The sequence below is a fragment of the Prinia subflava genome, chromosome 4 (assembly GCF_021018805.1).
Source record: "Prinia subflava isolate CZ2003 ecotype Zambia chromosome 4, Cam_Psub_1.2, whole genome shotgun sequence".
Taxonomy (NCBI): domain Eukaryota; kingdom Metazoa; phylum Chordata; class Aves; order Passeriformes; family Cisticolidae; genus Prinia; species Prinia subflava.
In genome coordinates, this window is record NC_086250.1 from 19285199 (window position 1) to 19294113 (window position 8915).

Here is an 8915-nt window from a genome sequence, read left to right on the forward strand (position 1 = left end):
TATCAAGCCAATCAAAGAAAAATAAAAACGTTAATTATAGGCTTTGTCTCCCTACAGAACATATGGACTTTAATGCCTCTTGCAGGGATTTATCACACATGAGAATGTGGTATATTTTTACTGCTCCTTCTTGCTCTTTTATCCATCAAATAGTGGGGTTTTCCAAACAGGATGCTCTGAAGGACTAAATACTTAGCTGGTAGAAAATGGGATCATGCTAATTCCCTCTGCAGCTATACAGATTTGCACTGGCTGCAGATCAGTCCTGTTATATTACCAAGGTACAGAGTAGAGTTGCTTTGATTCTTTATTCTTGTTTGATTTCAATTTCAAAAATAAAACTTTCTTACAAAGTACATGCTTACAAGTGAGTCAAAACCCATTACATGGAAACTATTTAATTGTAAGCAGGTTAGATCAGCTTTCCTGTGATAACATCTTCTGATATTGGTGTCTCTTTCTTGTTCTGGCTTAAAACTTCACTTGCAAAATCTCCTTGTATTCCTTTGAACTCCCCTGGGAGATTAAAAAAAAAAACAAAACAAAAAACCTCCAGTTAACACTCCGTCATTTCATTTTTAAAGGTCATGCTTAGAGCTGGCAGTTGTTATAAGAGCTGTCCTCTGTAAAGAAAAGTCTTAACTAGCCAGGCACAGACTTAACCTCAACATGGAAAAACTAACATTGTCACTAGGATATGGAGAAACCATGGTGAAGAGCTAGCAACAGCCAGACCACGGCAGAATGAGCAGTCGGCATCTGCTCGGTGGGCCTTTATCATGCAGTGTTGTATGTACGATTCAAAATACACAGGACGATTGTTGAAATGATGTAGACAAATTGACTCAAATTAGTTTAGCATGGGCCATGCAAAGTTTAAGCTTGTTGAGCCCAGACACATAGCAACAGCTCCGCGAGGCCCCGCGCTTGCGGCGCAGCACACAACGGGCACTGCAGCCCACGTTCGCGGCGTTCGCTTTTGTGCCTGCCTGCCTCTTTTCTTTCCATTTTGCCCGGCTCTAGACAGCCTTGGCAGAAGCAAACCCTGCTGAAGACTACACTAGCACTGATAATTTTATAGAAGTACTTGTGAGCTTTAATGTTATTTTATACTTCCTTAATCTTTTGACTGTTACTTAATGACAAACAAATCCCCAAGGATCTGGGGAGGTGGGGGAAGATTAAAAGGATTTTGAGATTGTATTCTCTGCTTTCAGTCAAACTGTCCCAAATCCTGCCAACACAATTCTCCAGTGCCCTATGACACTCCTCCCCAGACCACCAGGAGTGAGTTTCTTATTGTATTTACAGTAATCTAATTACAACTGTTCCTCAATTCAAAGCCAGCTTTGGTATACAGACTTTAGCAAGAACTCTCCTCTAGTGCAGATGGCAAACTTTAATCTTTTAAACTAACACAGAACACCCCCTTCCCCCAAAAAAATTTCTGAAATGCCTGTGTAAGCTACTAAGATGTATTCCCCCTCCCACACCCGCCAACACTTTGCTCATCTTTTTGTTAAGTTTCTTTTGTGCCAATTTACTGCCTGAGGTAATAATAGAGTTCCTGAGAGATAATATTCTGCAAGGTTATAAATGATGGTAAAAGCAGGTTGCCTGCCAGAAAATTCCTGTTAAAAAATATACTTCTCAAAATATGTGTAGTTACCTTATTTTTTTAACTTTTCTCTGTTCTTTGTAGTTAAAGAAGGAGCTATGTAGAAAAAATATAGACTGAACATTTTACTTGAAAATTAAATAGTCTCGGCTTAAAATTGTCATTACTCAAAGCCATTGATGGAAATCTTAAAGCTGATTAACTTTATTTAGAAGAAAAAGAGGACAAAAGTAGATGGAGTTTGTACATAATAAAAATGTCAAGAAAATGAAGACAGAAAAGATTGTTTTACATGAAACAAAATACAAAACAAAAATACATCCACGATGAATTAGCAACTCTGGGCATTCTTAGTGTGCCACTGCAGCCATCTAGCTCTATACACAAGTATTGCACTGTACACTTTCAGTTCCATCTCAGGTTTTCACATAGGGCTTTTACAGTAACACTGGGTTTACCAAGACGCATCTTTGGCGAGTTTGAGGCAGCTTTTCTCTTTTTCCTGTCTGGCATTTGGCTTTGTAAGTTGTGCTCATGTACAGTCTAACCTGGAACTCGCTCAAGTTAGTGAAATCTTCACTCTCAAAAAGATTAGGAATCATTTAAGTCTCCCTCATTATTGTGTTCTTTTGGAGATATACAGAGGGCAGAAATAATGTATTCTCATATTACATATACGAGTATTTCAAATACTCAGTTTGTCCTTTGGAATCCGTCTGGTTTCTGTGAGATCCATTAATCATTTTGCTTTCAAGTATGTTATCGGCAGTCCTTGTCATGTCAAAGTTGTTTTAATATTTAATTCCTCTTGTTGAGATTCATTGCTCTGCAAGTAGCAATCCACTGGCCAGTCAAACCTCAGCTAATTCCTGCTGTTTTCTGTGAACCTTGAAAAACTAGGAACACCATAGTATCCTTTCTGGTCTCACATTCAGTCTTGAAAAACTACTTCTAAAGCACCTTTGTGCTGAAAAACTATTTCTAAAGCACCTTTGTGCTGAAAAACTACTTCTAAAGCACCTTTGTGCTGTTTTCTTCCAAGCAAACTGTCCATGGCAGTGCTTGATAAATGATGCAATTATTAGGCTTGTAAAAATCTTTGGATTTCTAGATAATATCTATACTCTGCTTAATCCAAAGAACACAGAATAATGATATAGCTCAGAAAAGTTCATATTGGAAGAGCAAGAAAGAGCAGCTGCATGAAAACCTCCCAACTTCCATCAAAGTGTGTTGCACATGACAGATCGTACGTAGTAGTTAATTTCTGTGAGATTAACTTCAATTTTAATCTCCGAGATAATAAATCTAATCCTCACAGTCCACCAGTTTATCAGGTTGGAAAGTGTACAAAAAATATTCCGACTCTTATGAAAAAAAAGTTCTTTAGCAGTTTTGGAGATACTCTCATGTGAGGAACTCGGGCTCCTCCAATGAAAGGAAAATGTTGCTTTGCAGCAGAGGGAAGTGTGGAGCAGGCATCCCGAAGTGTATGGATGCCATCTGCTGGCAGTAAAGAATATGAACCCTCCATCCTCCCTCCACCTCTGACATGGATGCGGCGGGTCAGATCCCATTTTACATATTGGCATGAGCCACTCACGTTATTTTATGTCTAAACTCACATCAGCAGAAGAATTAAATTGAGATTATATAAACTCTCCTTTAATGGGTACCTCTGTGCTTCAGCATTAGGTTTTTCTAATGTTTTACGTCATCAGGGTGTAGTGATTTAGGAATAAAAAGGCATCTCTGCTTGCAGTTTTGCTGAATATCATGTTTAGATGTATTAATACTCATGTAAGTGTATTAGATCATTGTTTCACATGCTGTGCTACATGGAAAGAGTTCTGCCAGCAAAGCTAGGTTTAGCCCAGGGGATTTAATCTCTCTGAGTTTGTGACCTTTATTGCACCAGTGCAAGGCACAACCTTTCCAAATTTGACACAGACCTCCAATCTCACAGGACCTGAAAAACACCAAATATCAAATGGGTTTATCTTGCCCTTGTATGCCTTCTGGCTCCTGAGGAATTAAGATTTACAGGCAACTCATTCTCTCTCTCCATAGCATTACTCCAGACTCTGTAACATGTCAGCATGGATGGAACAGTTGGCAGGAGAAACTTCCCAAAGAGAAAGGTGTGTGACCAGGGTGTGTGATTTAATCTGTATAGAAATGGGACTGATTTGGGTGGTTTTGCCTAGAAATGCTAGAGTGAATTTAGAGAGTGTGGTTTTATTTATAATGAGAATTATCATATTGTTATTTCATAATCAACAAGTAGAACATTCCTTTCTACATGTTTGATTTATTGTCTTGGGTCTATGCATGAAGAAAGGGCACCACCTCTGTCATACTCCCCATAATGCACACTGACATGATATACTGTATTTTTTCCAAGGATGATCCATTCTTGTGAGGCTTTCCCCATTCCACAGTTCTTCTTAGAAAGATATCTTCTCTTTCTAGGCTCTTCATGTTGTTAGAGATGACCTGGAGCCAAGCTGACTGAGAAGCTTGTCATTATTTAGTGCCTGAACTCTAAAACAGGGTCAGAGTCAACAGTGTAGCTAATGATGGGAAGTGTTTAATGAGAGGTCAGCAGAGGGATATGACTAATGAAGGCAAAAGGACTGCAGAACTGCAAAGTCACTGAGTGCATTGCATGGCAGATAAAAATTCTCTGAGTCCTTGTAACCCCAAGCCCACAGCCATGTTTTCTCCCTCCCACTTGTCATCCTCCTAGCACTGCAAGAATTTCCAAATCACCCATGGCAGGACCTGGCAAAGCTGCAGCTCCCACCTCTAGAGTTCAGGCTGACTGCACACACACACACCTCTGACACCCTGCCTGTCCCTGCTCCACACAGAGCCCAACAGAGAGTTGTACTGGAAAGTCCCCTAAGCCAGGACACCAATCCCATCATTTCCCCCCACCCACCCCCCAAAAAGGTGTTCTGTGTCTTCTACAGACTGTTAACTGCATTACAGGAGTGAGTCAGTGCTTTAAAATGTAAGTAATTAATTATGCTGCCATCATCATCACTGGTATTATTTTTATAATTTTCTTAAATAGGAAAAGGAATTAAAGGAAGTGTAGGGTTTGATTTGAAAAATCAGGAGAAAGAAGAAAACTATACTCCACACAGAGAAGAAGGGTTCAAAACCATTGTGCAGAATTTATATCTAGTTGTGTAGGGGATTGTATTTGATGAAGATGAAGCTCAGAGGACTGAGTCCGTGGTTTGTGAAATCACACGGTTTCCTTTACTTCTGAATGTTCCTTTCATCCACTCATTATGCCAGCTGTCAGTGTGGAGTGGTCAGGCAGAGATGAGGCACAGCATTAGAAAGCTCTGTCATCAAGTATTCACTCCTTAGCACTATCAATAGGATCTTACATTGTATTTGAAGTAGGTGACTTGTAGTTCAAAATAGACTTGAAGGTACTTCCTGTGAGTGTTCCCACACCTGTTTTACAATTCTTTGTTTCATATTTGTCTTTTCATTTGTAGGAATAAACATGGTAACAGCAAAAAGAATCTCTGGTATGCCACTACTGTGATATGCCCAACTTGAGAGCCAGTGGCAAGCTGATGGCTCTCCTGATTAGGAGCTGGCAATGATCAGACCATTTACTGGACCTTAGGATATCATGGAGTAGTTTATTGTTTATGCTGCCACTTCTGAAAGGTACCAAGAGTACATGAAAGCATTTGCATAGCTGTAACCTAGTAATTAAATAGCTGTAACAAAGTCTGGAGGTCCCTCCCGATTTTCCAAATGCTTGTGTGTTTCATCAGTCCACTGGGAAGAACAAGGAAGCAGAGCAGGGAGTTGAATGTCTAATTAAACTGCTGGAAGGCATCCACTCAAGCTCTGCAGAGATGTCTTGGGAGAGAAAAGCAAGGAAAGAGGTGCTCAGTGCCTTCACGTGCCTATGTTTTATCTTTGCTTTGTCTGTAACCTCAAAAATGTGGAAGGACTTTTTGCTGTGTAGATCTGTAAATCTGATAATGTTTCCTTTCATAACAAAAATGGAGGCATGGTAGAGATAAACCTGAGGAGTGACTTCATGCTAAGCACAGCATGTTATTTTAAATGTCAACCTCTTGGGGAAGGTTCCCATGCCAACAGTTTTCTTTGGAGATTATGCTATGAAAGTGGGTGAACACACACCCAACTCATAACTCACTCAACCTTCCACCTGCACAAAACAGAGCAAAAAAGCTTATGAAAACACACTAGGAAGAAGAGCACACAGCTGGGAAACAGCAAGCAGGACATTTTATTGAAAATTGAGTAAAACCCCAAAATGTCACAAGAGTTGCTGCATTTCTATGCAGCACACCACACCTAGGAGATTAAACAGCTATATTGTCATTTGTACCTATTTATTCAAGGCAGGGAGCTGACCTTTCCAGGCTCATTTGTTCCAGCAAACTTTGTTCATGCTACTCATGACTGCTCATATTCATAAGGCATGCAAGATTAGAACATCAAATAATTGCTGATAATAGGAAGACAGTGTGATAGAAGGAACAATAGTGTTTCTTATTATGTGGTTATCTTTCATTTTTCTTTAAGGCTCTGAGAAACCACTTCACTTACTTTGATCATTTTCCTGTCAAAGGTAAATTTTTTAATTGGCCACTGCACTTCTACAAGATACAAAGCTTTTCTGTGATCTCCGCAAATCTCAACAAATACGTCAAACCAGGTACTCTAGTTCTACTAAATAATATTATTGTAATTGTTTTGTTCAGGGTTTGTACATGTCCACCCACATTTTCTCAGCTGTATGGAATAAATGCCACCCTGCAGGTTGAGCAACAGATCCAGACTGCTTCAGGGGACGGGTGGCTTCAGCCTTGTCCCTTGACCCCAAAATGACACCGTGGCCTGACCTATAAAATGAGGACAATTGAATCTATTCACTTTTGTAAACACTAGTGCAACATATGGTTGAATAGCACAATGTAAATTTAAAATCTTAATTAAACTGAGGCAGAGTGCCAAGTAATCACAATGCACACACACTACTTGAAACCAGCTCACTAATAGTTCTGCTGCTGGAACCAGTTTCTTAATGGCTCAGTAATGAGCTGACTAGAATCTAAAAACCATGTTTCTTGATATTTTTTTAAGTATGTAATTATAATATGAAAATATCTTGAACTCGTGTGTGCATAGGTAACAAAAAAGATACCCCCAAACACTTAACAGCCCAAACTTCAAATCTGTTATTTTTTATTCACAGTTTGTATAACTCTGTAACAAAAAGGAAGGAGGATATTCTGGCTTTTTTGTTGGTAGCTGGCAATGTTGTGGTACTTCAGTAGAATGTTTGATCTCTGTTACTGCCTGACCCTTCAGCCAAAAATACTGTGCAACCAACTCACTTCTCTGAGTTTCTTCCCTTGCATGTTTGGTCACCCAGACCTAGCAGACAGTTTCCTTTCCTATGAGACAAGATGCATCTGTGGGTGAGGTATCATGCTTAACCAAGCATATCCCTTCATATGCAATGAGGACATTATATATGTTTGACTGGGGTATGCTGCTCTTTCATCCCTGTCTGGTTTTGTCAGTAGTAAATCAGCCAGCAGCCTCACTACCAAAAAATGTTGGATATTAACCTAGCTTCCTCCCTCCTTCCTTCCAGCACACTATTAACCTAGGTTATCTACTCAGGGAATACATTTTTAAGCCTCATGGTAGATTTATATTTGGAATTTGCAAAAGTACAATCCTTGCTATTCCACTACAGGCATGGGTCTGCAATGAGGAGGGCAATATCCATGGCATACAGGCTAGGAGATGGCATCCCTTAAGGCCCATCTCTGGCCTTGGTTGCTCCACTTCAGAGTCTTTAAAAATGGATGAAATATAACAGCACATCTCACAAGCTTTCCTGTTGCCTCCCCCGTTCAGGCCTGCTGTTGAGCAAACAGTGCAGCTGGAGTTTGTTGTCAGTCACATGCCCATAGACTTCACCAGACACACACCCCACAGCTCTGCCTCTTCACAACAGCTACCTTCACCAGGAAAATGGAACTGCAAGACTGAGGAATTCAAGAGACACTAGTCACATTTAAATTAAGTTCTGCACTAAGAGAGAAGGACTTCATTTAGGGCTCTTTCCTGGGTCTACATCAAATCCAACACAGCAAAACTCTAATTCTGGTTGTAGTTACCCACAGCTACTGCAGCAGAAGCAACCACAATCCTCACAAAAGAATACAAAATGTATATATTTTGAGTTTACTTCAATTATTTTCTGCATCTATAATCATAGTGCATTCATAGACAAAATGTAAAAACCTATAATCTAAATGAAGAAACCACTCCTCCACAGGGGAAGACAGAATGTTGTATTTTTTCCATTTTAAAATTTTTAAGAAGGTAATTACATGCTATTTCCAGTGAAAGCATGTTATTTATTTCTCAGAAAGATTCAACAATACTTAAGAAGTCTTTTTGGAACATACCAACAGTAGACCATCTTTGAGGCTGTTTATAAATGAAACATTCAATGAATGAAAAATTAAATCAGACCAAAAATAGTCACGATGACAACACCTCTGCAATCAAAGCTTTTCCCTCAGCTTCAACGTTGGTTTAGCAAAGTAACAGGCATGCTACTCTTTTGTTTTGTTGTCTGCAGAGATGTCAGCCTGAAGTTATTTCTGTTACTACACCTGTCAGTGAGGCTCTTCTCCCTGTAGCTGTGGCTTTACAAGGAAGTTGGCTCTTTCTGTTGGCTCAGCAAAACATTTGACCGACCCAAGACCTGTGCTATCCTAAGTGTTCCAGTGTTTAAAAAGAAGATACGTTAATCTCTGTGATGCCTTTCGTTTTCAGTTATTAGGAGGCAAAACATTCTTCCATGCCTCGTGCTGTAAAGTTTATGGGTGATTACACCTGTTACAGAAAAAATACTCAAGCAGCAACTCTTTCTGCTGCCAAAAGAAGCTTCAGACCTTGCATTTGAAGCCTGTATAGAAAGCACTGTGTACAGCTAGGCCTTAGGGCAAGGGATGAATAGCAGCTATAAGAAAATATCCTTGTCTAACAAACTTGAAAGTCACTGTTCATCCCCAGGGATCGTTAGAGATATACATGGGGAGGCTCCAAAGAAGGGAGGTGAGCATCAGAAAACCTCTCTTTACCCAGCTGTCCTCATTGGTGCAGTTACCTATAAAGCCATGCCCTTAAACCATGCTTACCACAAATTTATTCTCTACAGGTGCCATATGAGAAGCTCAGCTCATTTAAATAGTAGCTGGGATAA